General features: G+C 41.0%; 1 long non-coding RNA gene across 14 annotated transcripts in view; it reads right to left on the bottom strand.

The window, feature by feature from the left end:
- The window catches only part of LOC129603124 (uncharacterized), a 179,541-nt gene that overhangs the window by 125,806 nt on the left and 35,086 nt on the right, over positions 1-18,649 (bottom strand). The window lies entirely within an intron of this gene.

Below are 18,649 nucleotides of genomic sequence, written 5' to 3'. Positions count from 1 at the left end.
AAGATAACACCTGCGAATAAAAGCATAAAAAGAAGCACAATGTGTGTATTTGGAACTTTATCTTTACACCTACAGTATGAACTTATTTGCCACTTTATCATGCACATCTTTATAATCCAATACTGTAATAATGATTTGTACTTTTGAGGTACTGGTTTTTAAAAAAATCCTGCCAGAAAGGCCATAATTCTACTATGTGATGATGGTGGACTTTGCTAAGTGTGATGTTTTGTGCCCCTTTGTTCCCCATTCATAAGCTCAATATGTATTTATTGACAAGGTGCAAAAAAAAAAAAAAAATCAGATTTTAACTGAGCCACAGAGCTAAAGTTACCTGAACCTGATCAACTCTAGTTAAATGTCAAAAGTCAAACATAACGTCGTACTGTGACCGTGTGCGTGTCATTTACAGTGAGGCATAGTGACATTACAAGACTAATAAAAGGTCAAAAACACTTTCTATCGCAACGATGTTAAAAAAGAGCAAACAATTTATGCGTGTGTAATTAAATCGCGCCATAATGCTCTAATGAAGTGGTAGCACAGTGGGAATTCTCATGCATATTCAAACTTCAAATAATGAGCTTGGCTTTATATGTGTCATTTTGTATATGGGAGACACCATATGGCAGAATGGCAGTGAAGCCTTGTTTTTATCCAGTCAGTCTCCGTTACTGCAAATCTCCAACACTCCCAGTATTGAAGCTTTATCTTCACACTATTATTTTGAATCATCCATCTGACTTAAGGTGAAACAGGCTGATGGAGACATGCCTGTGAAATGCCTTAGTGACTTGCTCTTTCTGTTGTCTGTCTTTGACCCTGATAATGACTGGAGTACAGGCCTTTCATGAATATAAATACAGGACAGGGTGAAAGGCAGTTTTCTCCCATGTATATAAACTAACACTGAGGAACATTTAGAGTAGTGTTTGCCAAGGAGGTACTGTGCTTTTCTCACTGCTACATCATGCTGTGGAGCCACTCCACCAGGTACAGTGCAGCTCTGCTCCTCACTGGTGTTTTACTCACTTATCTAGAGAGTGAGTCACATGCAAATAAGGCTTCAACGTTCAGGCTTACATTATTAAGCAAAATCACAGGATGCACGTGAAGCTATAATTACAAGCTGTTGACAATGAAAAGGCGCTGTTTGTGCTGACATCTTGCCCTTACAAAGAATTATGCAGCACAAAAGACAAAAAAACATTCAACCAGCTGGAGAAATAAATACCAAACACTTTGTTCACGAGGTGTCAGAGGGAAAGAACTCATTCAAGATGACAAGAAGTCAGACTCCTACTGAAATGTTTGCTGTACTCCCCATCAGCTGCACAAATGTCTTATCCAGCCTTCAAATTCAGGGCTGTACGCCTGTTGCCTGCAGGGGGCATATGAGTTGTTCTCCATGTGGTGGGATCCTGTCACCATATCTGCATCTATAGGATTATACCGCAGCTCCTAGTGTTTTTGCCTCCAGGTAGTGTAGGGGTTTAACAGCTCTGTCTGAAATCCTGCATTCATTTTATGCTTGCTAAGGAAGTACATGTGACATTGAGTCCAGAGTTGTTCTGGTCAGCTGATTCAGGGACCAAACTTTGTGTACAGTACTGTAGGTTGTCCATGTTTAAAGAGGCCTTAACCTTATAAAAAGGTCAACAAAGGCTGAATTCAACAGATTCTCAGGTGGTGTGGAATGACACAGAAAACGGTCTGTAAAAGCTGAACAGTTCCCTCCTAGGTCATAAGCACTAAATGGGTGTTCGCGTATGGATTTGTTGTGTAAAGCAGTTCCCAGTCGTAAGATAGGAACTGCGCACGTGTCTACCTCAGGAGATGCGGTCAGTGTTTTATCTCTATGTTGCCTGAGGTTTATACCAGGACTATTTGATGTTGGCCCAGAACCACACTTCATTTGCTTCCAGAGGGGGATGAAGTTCACCAGCAGATTTGCTATTCTCTGTCAAACTCTACAGTACCCTTCAGCTCCTGCCAACAATACTGTACTACTTACAGTAGCTGTATAACTTCCCCTGCTCTGACCTAATGAGTTAGTACTAAAAACAATATAGAAACTAACTATACTGTATAGAAAACTTGAATGCAGGCTTTCTTTACTGTTTGAGAGAAAGGCTAATTTGTTTCACTACAGCACACGAGTTGTCATTATTGTACTTTACTTTTAGTATTTCGTGTCTGGTGTCTTTTTGCAACAGCTCTCTCAGCCTCGCCTAAAACATGAAAACTCTGTAGTGATTAAAGTCAGTGTCTTGCTTCGAGAAGAGGACGTTATATGGCCTGTCAATAAGGGCGGTGCAAAAGGGTGTCTGCCTAGCCGGGGGAAGGTTTATGGGCTGTGAAGGCCAATTTGAGCAGCCGGCAGATAGAGTCCAAACCCGTCGTGCTACCGTTCTCCCTCTATTACTCTCCAACGGAACAGTGAAGAAAAAAAAAGATCCCACACGGAAACAAAACTCCTCTTTATAACTAGTTGACAGTTTGAAAAGTAATGGCATGGACCTGTGTACCATAAACTGCTCATTAATATTAAATAAGGAAGTGACAGTTGGAGGAACTTGGCACACACTCCTGGCACTTCAAGCAGAATTGCAAGTGATGGCTGGGTGCCTTGTCTAAGCCAGTATGTGATGGTTAAGTAAAAGAACAGCTGCTTTGCAGCTCCAACACCAAGATGCCATTTGGACGTGTCAAAATAATGTGGTCAAACTACAAACTGTTTGTTTTCTTTTGTGGCTTTTACTAAAAAGTACTACTGTTCTATGGCTAGGGTCTCGAACAGTAAGAGATAAAGACACAACACCTGTAGCTGAGGGCGTTACACTTTTCAGTATTTCAATGAATAATTGAATTGCAGAAATAATGCATATTCTATCATTAAACAAAATGCATCAGTGCTTGGAAAAATCCACAGTGCAATTCATCAATTACTCAAGTCAGTGCAATATAAAGAGTCTCCAGTTTTAAGTGAGGATCCGGGAGCCCCGCAACAGCTCTGCTGCATTCCAATTTCTGGCCTTGGACTCAGTGTAGAAGACCGTTAAGAAATGCTGTTTGGCATAAAGCAAGTGGCACAAGCGTTGTCGGTGGTTTGTGCCATTGCATATGGGAAGTCCTTCAAAGTCAGCCGTTGTGCTGCAGGCAGCATTCTAATGAGGTCATCAATAACCTGCAACAGCTGCTCAGAGAGAGAGACCTCATCTGTTGAGCTCGGGCCACCGGTGGCTTTGCTGTAACTGAACAAGCAACTTCAAAATAATGAGACATATTGTATGGAACATGGAGCAGTGCTTTACTATGAGCCATTAATTGGTGGGACTGCCGCACATTTGGAAAAACAACAGCCATGGGTGTGAAAGAGAAAGCTGATCAATTCCTCAGGGACTGTCACTCGGTCGACTCTGGTACTGAAAAACAAGTCGCTACTAAACATGTCGCCCTCTATAAAAGGGGAAAACGACCCAATTTAAAACCAAGTACACAGACTTCCCCCCAGCAGCCAGAAGAATCTGACAAAACGTAGCGCTCATTGATTAATTCCTTCCTTTTATTTAATCACAGAGCTTTGCTGCACATATATTCACAAACTCAGTCACGGCCATGTTGCACAGTTACATTTAGGGAAAACACAGCTTAACTACAATCATCTATACAAATGTGCCACTGCCCTCCTTTGTCAAAGGCTCTCTGAAAGCATTGACATTTATCATGTTCGAAATTTGATTAGTGGCGTCGGAGATAGAATCCTCCCTGATGGATGGACAGACAGACCACAAGAAGGATGAACAGGGGCCAATCCACAACCTTTGCTGTTATTCATCACTGGGGACATCCATTTTAAGGGGTGTTTGTGGTTCCTAGCTTCTTGTTGCTACAGCTTGTAAAGGCCATAGTGACCTTCCAGCTTTGTTATTGATGGAAAAATCTGGATGAATACTTCTGATCCTCAATTTCCTACCCAGACGTGCGTCAGTGTCAAGCTTTTTCCTGTCTCATCATGTTGTATAGTATTTGCTTCCATCATCATTGCATGGTTGACCCCTTTCTTCTGCATCCCCCACCGAAGACACCAGGAGCTCATCTATTTGTGTGACATTTGCGGCATGGCACCAGTAACCTCAGAACTCCTCTTACGGTGTCAGAGAAACATGAGCAATAACAACAAGATCCCTCTGTTGTGGATTTAGCCCACAGTGCATTCTTGCTTGGTAAAGCAACAGTAAGACATAATACAGGTGCAATTCTGCTTGCCAGTAACAAAACGGCTGCCAGCCTACTTAGAACTCCTTTCTGGGGAATACTGTTCGAGTTTCATGAACATCTAAGTAAACTCACACCCAACGTACATCCAGGGCAATTCATAACACTTGTACAGAGATGTGCTGAGATGCTGCAGAACATCTGCACACGTGTAAGAAATAGGATGGGACCTGCCAGCTTTTTCTGTGGGAATCTTAATCCTTCATTGTCTACTATTCGCTATGGTAACCAGTGCAGAATGCCTCAATAAAAATAGAGGAAGTTCGATTTGAAGTGAGTAAAATGGTGCCATCACACCCACCTACAGTATAACTCCTACCAAGTTTCTAATAGTACCACAGGTTTCCCACACACTTCTGACATGGAAGTTTAGCTGAAACAATGCTGTTCAGGCCGAGTCACTGTACAAGAATAGCTTTGTTGTAGTAAATACTATTGTGCCTTTTTAGTGTTGTATTTGTGATCATGAGAGACACTTGGACTTCACTTAGACAAAGATATTTTACATTGCCTCAACTTTAAATAAGCATCACATCTGTTACCACACACGTGCTTCATACTGTATGCCCGTTTTAATCCTGTTACTTAAAAGATCAGACTCGAGGAGCAAGATTTATCCTTGAATGGTGAGTGGGCCTCGCCGTGACGTTGAGAAACATGAATAAAATTTACGATAAGCCCCTTTTTCTGTGTAGTCCTGCCAAGATGGCTCGTATGAGAGGCAAGTGGGGAGGTGGTGGAAGGATTAGACGAGGTTGTATGGAAAGGCCGACTCACAATATGGCGCTAAGGGTGACTCCGGCTTCAACAGATGCTGCGGGTGCGTGGCCACCTAGTCTGACATCAGACGTACTGTAAAAGGATGTGGCTATTTACAGACAATGAATGAGAATGGAGTTGAAAACAAATCCATGCCATTTTTGCTTTAAGCACATTTATGCCACACATTTGGTACCATTTCATCAACAGTATCAGTGTTTCACAATTTAAAGCCTGCCATTAGCCATTACAGTACCTAACTTATCCTGATAGTTTGATCCTGCTATTATAGTGTATTAGTTAGTTAATTAGCTGTGGTTTCCTTTTGTTTACATAATAAATCTACTTAGCCCTGCCAGCCCTCCTCAAATGTATGTTCTGCTAACATTGTCAGACTAATTTATATGAACTACCGCAGCTGTGCTGTCTCTGCAGTAACTGTTCTCATGGATTCATTTTGACTATCTTGTCACAAATGTCACCTTTATTTAGTTCATACTTTCATTTCTCTATGCACGCGCCTCAGACCAGTCACAGTTCCCAGCTGTAGGTGACCCCATCATTACTGTAGGTGACAACGAGCCTCATTCGGCTGATCAAATGTGATAAGCAGACGTATCGCGGTGCTAGAGGAAGAGGACACTGCAGAATCCTTCAAAAATGCACCTAGTTACAGCACAGACTCAGCAGGCGAGAAGTGGACGTACAGTACATGTAACATGCAGTCTGACCTCCCTGTCCTCTGTAACTTCAGTAATAGTTAAACATCATAATGCTATTTATGGCACCTGCTAAATAAGGCAATATCTCAGGATCGATTTTGCAGCCGCTCACTTTCCCCTTTGGCACTCTCTTCCAACACACACTGAATTTGATAACTCAACCTCTATTGATTTTTCTATAAGCAAAAATAGTCTGCACAGAGGCATAAACAAAAACTAGTGGTTGTGTCCACATGCATTTTTTTTAAACATCAATCTTTTAATGTTTGTTTGGTTTGTGTAGGAAATGAAAACTTTTTACGTACTGTAGTGTTGTGTATACACACATGTTATTTTGAGAATAACCAAAGATCAGTTGCAATATTATGTTTATATACTTTTATGGTGTATATGCAATGAGGTTATCACAGCTTCACATGCTTAGGAGGACATTTCTTTAGAGATTGCCGTCATGCAGCTTCACGAGGCTGTGCTGTGTGCTATGCATCTTCTTGACAAAGACATGAGGGAAAATATGGTTTTGGAGGATGAAGCTGATAGAATGGTAAGATGATAGAGAGACTGCTGTCCATACACAAATAAAATACACAGCATGCAGCACATGCAAAAAGTGTAATAGTAAGGCAGTGTTTGGAAAGTCTTGGGGGACGGATGGAATATAAATCTGGGAGGGGAAATAGGAAGAAGGAGACCATAACATTCAAATGGCAGACTGGGATCTAGCTTCCTGAGTTGGGGAGAAAGTGACAGAGACTAATGGATTTCTGTGCCTTGTGTGATTAAGTGGCTGTACGAAACCTAGATAATGTGCTGATATCTGCTGGGAGCTGCTTGACGTGGGCTGATCATAATCGGCTAACCCAGGACAATCGAGAAGCTGCTCACCTCGACGGAGCACCGAGACGGCCCTACATGTCCTGAGTGGCTATGTCTGAAGAAAGACTCACATCATGATGTGTGTCCTCAATAATGGCTGAACAATGAGCACAATTTTTAGTATGTACAGTACTGTAGCTGTAGGTTTAACAAAGACACCTTACATCATAATATATTGAAATTAAAAGACAATTAAAGCAATGTGTGTTTAATAAGGAGGGACTTCAAATTGTACTTAATGAGAATCACTGATGCACCACTTGACATCTCATGGCCTAAATGTGGGCTATGGTGCTTTAAACATTGCTGATGTTCATATTCATGGTCCTTGGGCTTTACTGTGCCATTGAGCATTTTCATTTTAATTCTAATCAATGTTCCGTGCTCTAATGAGAACACTGGTTTTGACACGCTTCCTGACCTGCCACATCAGGATGAACGAACTGCGATCACAGCCCTATTAGCCTCAAGAAGACAAGCACTAGCCCCTAGAAGCACAACAACGCTGCGAACCCACACTACAACAAATATTTGACTTCCTGAAAGAACGATACTGTTTAATGAACCGCGGTATCAATTAAAAAAGGACACAAAAACCATAAGTGTGACTTTAATGCAGCACCTGTGGAAATATGAGTCATCAATTCATTCCATGCTGCCATTACTACTTGACTGCTCCTGCAGGACTGCTTTACTGCACAATAACAAGGCTCTGCATTGCCACAACCATATGTCCCAGGTCTCCCTAGGGAAGACACCTCCAGCTGCCCACCTCGGGTTTTCTGTCAGAATCAGACAGAAGCCTTGTGGTTGTATAAATAATCATGTGTCACTAATGTTTAATGCTAAAGGTGCTGTGAGGATTTCTCAACATAAAACTTTCAGTTGATCAAACATTGATATTTGGGGAGTGTAGATACTCTGGAACAGTTTTAGTTAAACATCTCAACTGCCTCAGAGTAGAGGAGGTAGATCAATGTTTGAGATGAAATACATTTCACCCTGATTTGATGTGGATGGAAACTGCAGGAGAGAAGAATGATAAGACCTATACAGCCTGATAAAAACAGGGAAATCCCGGCACTGCTGCATTTCCTCAGAGAATTACTGCAACTGTATGAGCAACTGAAAGCATTCAGACAGAATGTTTTTAAAGCTGCTACGCTGCACACTGTGCTTCGCATTTGCAGACGTGTTAAGTGCAAGCTTTTAATATTACCAATTCGCCACATTCTGACGCTCACGATATGGTTTGAAATTAATTGCATAAATGAGGAAGATAACTCATTTGTTTATTCATTTTTTTGCCTCTTGTTCATCATTGAATTAAATGACACAATCCAATTAGCAGTGCGCATTACCCTTTCTTGCAGTTTGATTAAGCAAGTAAAAAATTAAGGCTGATGCTCATCCAAATTATGTTGCATTACAAATCCTACAAAGCACAGGGCTTTTCATTCATGTGCAAAAATATTATTGTGCAGAAAGGCGCCTTCTGTCAGTAGCTTCGAATTTGAGTTAAGACGGACAGCAAACTCAATAAAAAGGCCATTTGTACAGATAGATCTCTGCCAAGCATTCATTTATGCTCTTCTATGTAACTATGTACAGAACTTGATATACATAGTCCAACAATGTTTTGATTATCTCAATATGAATATTTCCATTGTCATCATCGTCGTAATAGATTTTCCCTCCTGTTGAATTGTCAGGACAACAAACATTTGAACAGAAATGACCTCAATTTTGAGGGAACATTTCATTTGGCTGGAGTGCGCGTTGTACATCTTGAGGAATGGCAGCATGTCAGGCCTGCCAAGCTGATTCCCCGAGTGGCTAAAAATGACAGCGCTTACAGCCAGCAATGTCTTCACCCTACGCGTGCGCCGAGTATTTTGAATGTCACTACAAATATTTTACAAACCAGAAGCGGAAGATGTTTTGTTTTTCCTCTCTCAATCTGATTACGTTATTTTCTCGTCCTCCCATGGAGAGCTGTAACATGGACAGACTGTATTTATTGTCAAACGATCACCTGCCAAGGTTTTCAGGAAAGCTTTCACTGTGTCCTAAAATATTACAGTGATGGAGAACAACAGCTGCAGCAGCAGTTCGATTATCACTTTTTATTTTCTAGGAAGCATGGCAGGTGTCATTTACAATCCATTGACACATAGCAGCTGGCTCAGTGGAGGAATGAGGAGAATTAAATGCTTTCCTCAGTCATATATGAGGGTGACTCTACTGTCAGAAATCTTAACATGTGACCCACGTTTGACCGAGGCTGATGACAAATATTTCACCCTACAAGTCAAACTGAATGTGAAGATATTTACTTCCTCTTAAGAAATATTTAGCAAGAGCTGGGCTTGACTTGGCAAAGAGCTGATCTGTAATCTGGTTGAATGGCTCTGTCACAAGCTACAACTCCTGGCAACAGCCTGGGGTTCAAAATTATTGGAAAAACCACAGACAGACAGCGCGAGACGCCCGCTCACTGCCTGAAGTGCTCCTGACACTCAGAGACACTGGACTTCAGCCATACTTGTACTTTTCATTTTTTCAAGTGATTTCAGGGTTTAGCATTACCATACATTACACAAACACATCTATTTATCTAGCAGTGGTGTTCTAAACAGAAAACAGCGCAGCATGCCTGGCCACTCTACAGACAACCTGATCAATTGGAGCGCTGGCTTTCCACTCAAGGAAAAATTGAAAGCAAATATGAGCAAAAATCTAAATGCAGAGCCCAGCCAGCGCTTTGTCAAAGGGACATCGGTAGAGAAATTGAGCGCTCGTGAAACAATGGAATTGAAGGGGAGGGCATCTATTTGCAATAATAAAGTGCAAATAAAAGCAGCCGGTCCTTAATGGAACTCCTCACTGTATCGCTCATCGCCCGGGCCCCCCAAGGCTTAGCAAGATTGAATACACCATATGTTTATCTGGAGCTTTTCCCCTCCTAAGTGGCACTGACGGCATGGTTTTGGCAGTACCCTTGTCCTTCCCATAATGCATCAATCCAAAAGCTCATTTAGCCAGTCACTTTCCAGACACCACACACAAAAAGGACTGAGGCTTTTATTTAGTTGTTAGCGTACTGTGGCGCTTTGTTCGTCTTACCTAAATTATCTGCTCAGAGGTTTGCCTACTTTGCTGCATGTGTACAAACCCCTCCACACCAAAGAGTCCTATTGAACAAAGACCAGCGACCAAACCATTAATTGGGTAAATCTTTTCTGATCCTTTCTAATTAATCTGAGTCAGCAAACGTCTGCATGTCTACTGACCAATTTATGAAATATGGGAACATGGTGGAGTGGACTATGAAATGCAGGTCAAAATAAATCATTTAAAATTCTATAAATGCCCATTTATGTTCAGCATATTGCCCTGGTGCATCATATGTAACTAATCAGCCAAAATGTAACAACATATCGACATTATTTTTTTCACAAAGAGTGATGTCAGCCACTGGCCACCAGGAATGTTGTGTTATAAATATTTTGTTCACCTCGTTTTACCTTGTGCTGATTCAGTCCTTCAGTTTCCTTTAGCGCTGGATAGTAACAGTAATGTGCTGTAAAGTCACTATGCTACAATTTTCAATTGTGCTACACTATAACGGGCTAATCCCAGCTGCCTCACCCCTGCTACGCTCTATGACTGTGAACCGAGTTCTGATTATTATTTTGTGATATCCATATTTCATCTAACCTTGTAATGATATTTCTTTGTCCCGCCTCAGCAGCCCCCTCTCTCCCCCCTCCAACCCACCCTGCTGCTGCTGTGCGGCCATTTTTAGCCCCCATAATTTCCTTGGCAGAAAGCTCCTGATGAGGTTGGTCAGGGATGAAGACTTCTATTAACTCAAATGTTGTACATGAAGGGAATTGCAGACCCATAAAGCAAGGTCTTGTCAGTCTCCCAGGTGAGCTGTAGCATGAAGAACATAGCCCACCTCTCCTCACACTGGCAGATTGGCCTTAAAAGTTTCAGTGCCCTGAAGGGAGCGTAAAGAACTTTAGGAAAGCTACTTGTTTTCCATCTTTGCATCTCAGCCATCAATGATCTGCCATTTAGCAAAACAGAGCGAAGAAACTAGCAGGTCGAAAATAAACATAGTATAAATTTAAAATGGGCCAAAGCAGTCATGATAAAATTAGTTATTTTCCCTTATATTGTAATATTAAACTTGGAATTGTTTTAAATGTTCAACATATATAGTGTAGGTATTTTTGAGTGAAAATAGAAGCAACCAGAACACTTGGGCTGATCCTGAGCTATTACTTTATTGAACTAAAAGTTTCTCAGTCCTGTTATTACATCCACAAGCTGATAAGTGTTTGCTAGATAGCGCCTTCATATTGCTTGTGTTCTTATTTCCTGAAATGCTCTAGGATCTGCAGGGAAGCAGCGACAGTTGTCAGTCTAAATGTCAGCGGCAAAAACATCCTTTTCTAATCTCTAATCTGATCTGCTGTGACACAAACCTAACAGCTGCCATTAACCCAGTTCTGGATGCCTCTGATACACCAAAATGTCAGAGAGGAATTATAAGTTCACTGCAACTCACAAGGTCAAATTATCCTTTATCTGTGCCTTAACATCCGCCTACATGAAACTGACATTCTGTCATTTATCCTGGATGTGAACATAAAAGCAGCTAATTCAGGGCAAATTGTTAATTATTAAGAGAAAAGACCAGGAACTGCAGCAGAAAGAAAGGTCACCCACAAATTCGACTTAAGATTAAGTGAAAATTCTAAAAACATGCAGCTTTTCTCAGAGCTGAAGTCAAATAAAATACTGCACTGGAATTCAGTCCTTTCTGTGTAAAAGCTACTTGTCTGTCCTTTCTCTTTTTTTGCATAACATGATTTAAAAAAATGTATATAATGTTATAATGTATAGGTACAAATTATTAGGTCTTAATATTACTTTATTTCTATAATATCTTAAAGCAACAAATGCATGTGGAGAATACCAAGTACCCCACATGATTTGACAGCTATTATGTCCACACTTAGCTAGCTATTATATATATATATATATATATATATATATATATATATATATATATATATATCAATTAATAATTCCTGTTACTAAGTATACCAGTATACTTTACATGATGCTATCAGTCATAATCATGACTCAACCTTGTCTGTCTGTCCTGATAATAGTCAACACTTGATCAGTTGTTATGTGATGCGCCCTGAAAAAGCTCCTGTACGTGAACATACAGTAAGTAGTGAAATATTAATATATCTTGAAACCTGGGGTCAAGATGTCAAAAACTGTGTGGGAGAGTAATAATGCTCTGTATCATGCTACAATATTGATTTTATTTTTCACTTCTCTTGAGGAAGCATGTATTTATTTAAACCAATATGCAAACCATTACCCAAAACTATTTTTCATATTCTCCTAAATCTTCTGCTGCTGCGCTGTTGCTTCAAGCTCGGCTCAATTCGAACATGTACAGCTTGGTATTCATGTATATTCCACCCACGCAAAGCACTGAACGAACTCTTATAATTTGGTTGATAACCTCCTATGTCATGTCAGCAGTATAACATTCCCACTGAGCTGGGATGCAGAGTAAACAACAGTGATTAAAGTGTGTTATCTCCTGCCTTTTGACACTTGCATGTGTGAGGCTGGGCTAAGAAGACACATGCTGTCAAGCAATAAATCTTGGTTATTTCCCAAGGTCTAACACGATTTACATTGAGAAAGCTGCCGTCAGTTGTGTGGCATGTCAAAGCTCTGTGTTTGGTAATGTGTCACTGACCTTTTAGTCAAAACAGCTGTTTGTCTAAATCAAGACATCACTGACTGTAAAGCTCCATTACTGCAGATGAATGCAGATACTGTAGAATTGTGCTTACTCTGCTCTATGTGGTGACCATACAATCTAAATACATGCAACAGCTATTGGCATTGGAATTGAGCCCTAAAAAAATGCCTGCTCACAGGAGAGAGTCTAGAAATCCACCAGGAAGCAGAGGAGAAGGTTGAGTGAAGCTTTCTTCAAGGACCTGCCAACCTTTAAGAAAGCTCTGGACTCATGTATCACATAGGCACCCAAAAGCAAAAACTACAGTAAACTACTGTACTGACAGAAGCTCCAAAAACTCAGGCACACTAAATTTTAAAGCAGGAAGAAATATATTTATTTCTGAATACGCATGTACTTCATAGACACAGGAGAACCCATACTCACCAGTTGGATGCTTGGTGAGACAGACTGGGGCAGGTTAGACCTGAGCCTCAAAGTGTTACAGTATCATCAAAACAAAATAATGTGTTTAGACTGTTAAGGCCAAAAACAGGCCTTGTTTAAATTGGAAGGATTTACCTGGCAAAATGTCAGACCAAAACACACAAGGATCAAAATTACTGTAGGCTTGAGACAACTGAGCAACAGTATGAGGTGGAAACTGAAACATAGAGCAGACAGATTCAACTTTGTCACCAACAGCCATCGGATTTACCTCGCTTTTTTACACATTCATTTTAAAAGTCACTTATGGTACTGTTAAATATGACTAATATGTACAGCACAGTATATAAGTATCTACACTGTACAGAACATACTGCAGCATGTCAACACTTGGGTGAATGTCAAACTAAGAGCAGACAGAGTGAAAACACTTGTTCGTATTATAATTCATGAAACTGAAGGGAAGGTAGAAACAATGTTGAAAGTTCATGTTCGACAGCTTGTGTAAACGCAGTTATTAAAAGGTTTCATAAGACATTTAGAGACGTAGTACATGTGCAAAACATTCCAGCACACTGAACAATGGGCTCTACCTGTGGAGGCGGCTCCCCACACTTTAATGAGAGTCGGGGTAATGGGCTGTTTAATCCGGTCTCAGAGCACGGATGAATATTATGATTAAGAATATGACAGTGCCACTTCCACACCTTGAGAAAGTGATGATTCTACACGTGTTGGTTGTCACCTTGCGTTAAACGGTTATTTCATCACTGTCAGCTGCAGTATGGCAGCAATCCCCATCCTGCCACACTGAGCTGCTGTGGAGGAGCCTTGTCACAACAGAGTAGCATAACAAGAAGAGAAAGAAGTCGTTGTTGAGTATTACTCTGTGAAGAACATCAATCCAGGTGTGTGTGTGTGTGTGTTTCTACAGGAGATACTATATCATTCTCAATGGTGAGTGTCCTCTTGAAATCTGGCTCAATTTGGCGCCACAAAAATGCGTCCAACAACAAAAGGAGCCTATTTACCACCAGACTCCCGGCTGGAAATGTAACAATTGCTGTAATTCATCATCTGTTTCTAGGGAGGTGCACTGCTGCTGGCCATCAGGACCACTGAGGGTTTAAACACGGTCAAGCAATGAGATGTAATCACGAACTACTAGAATGAAATGGTGTGGATCTGTATGAGCAGGTTGTGCGCTCAGTAATGGAGTACCCAGACTCCCATGAACCTCTGCGCTGACCAGCAGTTGGATCATTGGGACGTCATGCTGCTGAAGTGCAATATAAATATAGATTGTTCTGCTCTCACTGGGGTAAAATCCATAACACTGACCTGGAAGGCTTTGATCTGGGGCTAACTTATGACCGAGGCCGGTTTTGTTTGCTGAAGGTAAACAGGGCGATCTATAAAGAAACGCAACCCAATGGATTAACCAAATGCACTGGTTCTTTTTGGGCTTCAGCAGAGGGAGCCCAGTTTGTGTGCAGCACAGCGACTTGGAGTTTGCCGATGCCCATTTCATCCATCTGCTGACTAGACATATTCCACATACAGTAACATGTTAATTTCACAATTTAAATTTTTTAAATTGAGCCATCAGAATAAATTAGTTGAAGATGACTTCACTCATACTAGGTTTAGAATAAGTACTATATAAAGTTCAGCATCAACAACATTGTTTACTGCCCCCTTCTTTAAGTTTGGCTAGTTAAACACAGAGTCCAGGGAGGTTAGCAGAGTTGTGAGTGTAAACAGGACCCCGTTGTTCCGGACTCTGCACTCCCAGTGAACACTGACATGATGATGGAGGGAGTCCGGAAGCGACCTTGTCAACAGGCCACAGTGCCCTGCCCAAGAGCAACACCACAGAGGACGAGTGTGCCAGCGCTCTGTCCGTTAACATGGGGCAGGAAAAAAATGAGAGAGGTGAGGGGAGGACTGTAAAGCAGGGTCAGTGGGGACTCCCTGTGTACACTCCCACATCAAGAGACGGGACCACACACAACCGTGGCTTTTAGAAGCAACGCATTCACAGAGCAAGCAGTGAATGGAGCTCTGTCAATTTGCCAGAGTAGCTTGGGTGATTAACATTTGAACTGTGGCACATCAAGAGCCCCCCTGTGGATGAATGGTCATTCTATCAGCCTCATTAGGGGAAACCTTTTCAAGGATGCCAGGCACAAATTGCTCAGGCCCAACTTTCATGCATGGGTAAAGGATGACAAAGGCTACACAAAGTTTAGGTCGCGTCTTGCAGAAGGTGCAAATCTCACCGTAAACAACACTCAAACCCATACAAGCAATCGCTTAGAAAACTGATGGAGTGTGTCATAACCTGGGCACCATGGTATGTAAACCGCTTCAAATGTCCACACCTCGGAGTAAATATTCTCATGGGGGAGGCAGACACAGCAGCTAGTGCACATTTTTGTACATACAACAATAATCAGTTTTGAAAGATTAAACGTCTTTTTTTTATTGCTCAGATATCCCACATATCAGTTGTGTGAGTGAAACTTCATGAAACATTCAAGTCAAGAAGTGTAAGCAAACTGCACAATTTTATAAAAATGCTGGATTCGCTCCTTTCATATTTATTACCCCAATGTGCCAGGCACAGTCACACTGATATTTAAAAATTAGGAAAAGGCTCAATATTAATTTCTCAGACTTGAGGCAGAAATATTGCGGTGTTCCTCTGCTTTGAGCTTCGAGACAATTTATAGTTTGGGTATATTTTGAGTCAATATTCATCAGCGGCAGACTAAACTCTTTGTTGCTATAGTGTCTGTTGGACAAAATGAACCTGTGAACCAAAGACCCATCGAGAGTATTAACGGGACTCATGATGAAAAAGATGAAGTGCTGGGAAATTAATTTGTGTGAGTATTCAGTTTTACAAAACAAAAGCACTACAACAGTTCTCTCCCTCTTTTAGCAGTAAATTACTGCTATTACAGATAGAGGACCATCACGTAGAGGGGCTGCCGTCATTTTGTGACAGAAAATGTTCCCATTTAGTAAATGCTATCCCCGTTTAGGTTTTTCCCCCCTTCTCTTCTCTCTTTAGTTAAAAATCAGCATGATCTTGTTTGATAGACGTGTTTACCCAAGCTCTGGATAGAATTCATTAGCCATAATTAAGCGTTTACTTGATCAGGAGGGTAAAAAAAAAATTATGTGAAGTCAGATTAAAGGGAGCTGAGTGAAACCAACGAAGAGATTATCAAGCGCTGCCAGGCAAGCGGGCTGCCTTTGGAGTTGGGTCCTCTCTGATTGCTATCTCATTAGTGCTTTATTCGTCAAGCACAAGCTAATGTTTAAAACAAGTTCGGCTTTAACCATATTCTTCTGCAGGAGCATAACTCCGGAGATGTCCTATTGAACTCTGACGGAGTGGATGCACCGAGTCACAGAGGAGGTTAGAAAGACTGTGAAAGAGTTGTATGAATTTTGTAGACATAAATTACCACACATTTGGCATTAAAGTATTCCAAGAGAAGAAAAACAGTTTAAATTGTAGAATTACAATATAAAAATATTTGTGATGCATCAATAGGCAAGAAATCAATGAGTTTATAAAAAGAGCAGAGGGAAGTGTCCTACTGTATTATCACTTTTGTCACTGCTACAACCATATGACACACTTGCTGTAACAGAGTTATACTGTAAGCTCCAATAAAACCAAAAGGGTATATAGTATTATAAGTATTCTTTACCTTGTCAGCATTACTATAATATATCTTGCATTAAAGGTTTTTCGTTTTTCTAACAGGATTTTGCCTAATAGATAAATAAAGCTGTCAGCAGATGAGTAATTCCCCTGCCCGCTCGGTTCCTCCAATTATTTCCTTGTGCTGATCTCTATCATAGAAATTTATATAAGAGATCAGTAATGGAAAAGGACACTGACATGCCTCCCCACACACACACGTCTAAGTGCAGTGATTAATGTAAAGTGTGATTTAGACCCAACATTACTGACCTGTTGATTTGAGGGCTGAAAGTACAGCCTGTCAGAGCACTGCTGAAACGCTGAGGAACCTGTAATGAGGCCTGTGAGAGATGCCAAGGGCTTGGAAAGCAAATTCTACCTGCTGCCGGCTCAGACACATGGCAGCCTGGCGAGCCAGGTTTAAAGATTACCGACTTTTCAAAGGAGGGGAAAAAGAGATTATGGATTTAAAGTTAACTGGGTAATAGATGTTTAACTTTGCTTCTAGCTTTTATTTTCAGGTGGGAAGTTCTTTCTCGAGTTGAATACCTGTTACAAAACTGCTCTACTATCACAGAGCCTGAGTTTTCAAACCAGCTCATCTGTGCTTGTCTTTTAAACATGAATAAAATACAGTACATCTATAAAAATTACGAACTTTTGCTCAAATCGAAACTGCAGTGTGTAAAAGTGTCTTAGATTTGAACCCCTCTGCATTAAAACAAATGAACTACATCTCTTTCATGCCGAGCTCAGACCAGTATCACAGGCACACCCAACATTTGGCTTGTATTTATTTTTCACAGCTCCGCCAGCCTGCAGACATCAGCACTCATTCAGGGTTCACTTCTGCATAATGAAATGTTTGCATGCATGCACATACAAATACTGCACACGCAACGCAATAAGCAAACGACACGAGGGTATAACAACTTTTGCTATGTGGCAAGAAAATAAATCAGCTTGTACTTGAATACGGGATCTGCACATCAGAGCAAAGCCCTTTGGTTGTTGTAATTACAAAGTGCTATAAATCAAAATAGAAAATGGATGTGTTTGCTGTGGCTTTTCTCTCTCCCAGATGATGTTTTTTTCCCCTCACAAGATCCTGCTGCTGATGTAGCTTTCCTTTAGACAACAAGCCCCGAAGAATTGCGCATGTCTCAGCAAATATGAGAAATCAACATCAGAGGTAATGAAGTGACAGAAATAGGAATACCGACTGCCATATTATGGTGTTATAATGTAATTTTTCTTGGGGATCTAATTTTACTTCAGTGATTATCGAGCTTTTTATTACTTTACGTCAAAAGTTTTCAGTTCCTCAACAGATGCTTTCTCGCTGAAGGACGCCACGATGCTGTATATTCATAGTGATATAGTTAAACAGCCTTTATGAGTTGCCAGTGTGTAACAAAACACCATGAAGGGTAGATCAGGACAATGCATGCTGCAGGGTGAGGAGCAATGTCTTTATTAGCTGTGTGATGCTTGTCAGCTTTACTGGCAGAAGGAAGGTGACAGATGTAAACTACTGTAGCCCTCTAAAACCACAGCACCATGTTTCCCAGTAAACTAGTATTTGCAATAAATCCTATGCTCGATTGGCATCCTACTTCGCCAAGCATTTAAAACTGACAGGCCCATTTTACTTGCCATACAGAAGTGGAGCAGTTACACCTCACTTAAAGTAAACAGAAATGCATCTGTAGCAGTTTTCACTGTAATCTTCATGGGCTGTCATTTACTCGATACAAAAGAATCCAAAATTCAATTTGAGCATTGTTCAGTTGGTGAAAGGAACACGTTCTTCCAGGAGGTAAATGTACCAAATTCCAAACAGGAGCCCAACACTGCTACAGTCAGCGAAGCAAGAACACGCAGCATTAAATCTGCATTGCTGTAGGGATACATGTCATATTAGGTTAGGTAGCAAAGGAAATGCATGGCTTGAGGTATCTAGGCTTTGTGAACATTTCATGCATTCTTCATATGCAGGGCTGCAGCAGAAGCAGTATAGGGCAGAACTCAGGAGAGCACGTTGCCCCTCGGGCCAGA

This window comes from Betta splendens, chromosome 16 (genome assembly GCF_900634795.4).
Source record: "Betta splendens chromosome 16, fBetSpl5.4, whole genome shotgun sequence".
Taxonomy (NCBI): Eukaryota; Metazoa; Chordata; class Actinopteri; order Anabantiformes; family Osphronemidae; genus Betta; species Betta splendens.
The sequence above is the reverse complement of the archived record's forward strand: the minus strand, read 5'-3'. Positions and strand labels throughout refer to the sequence as shown.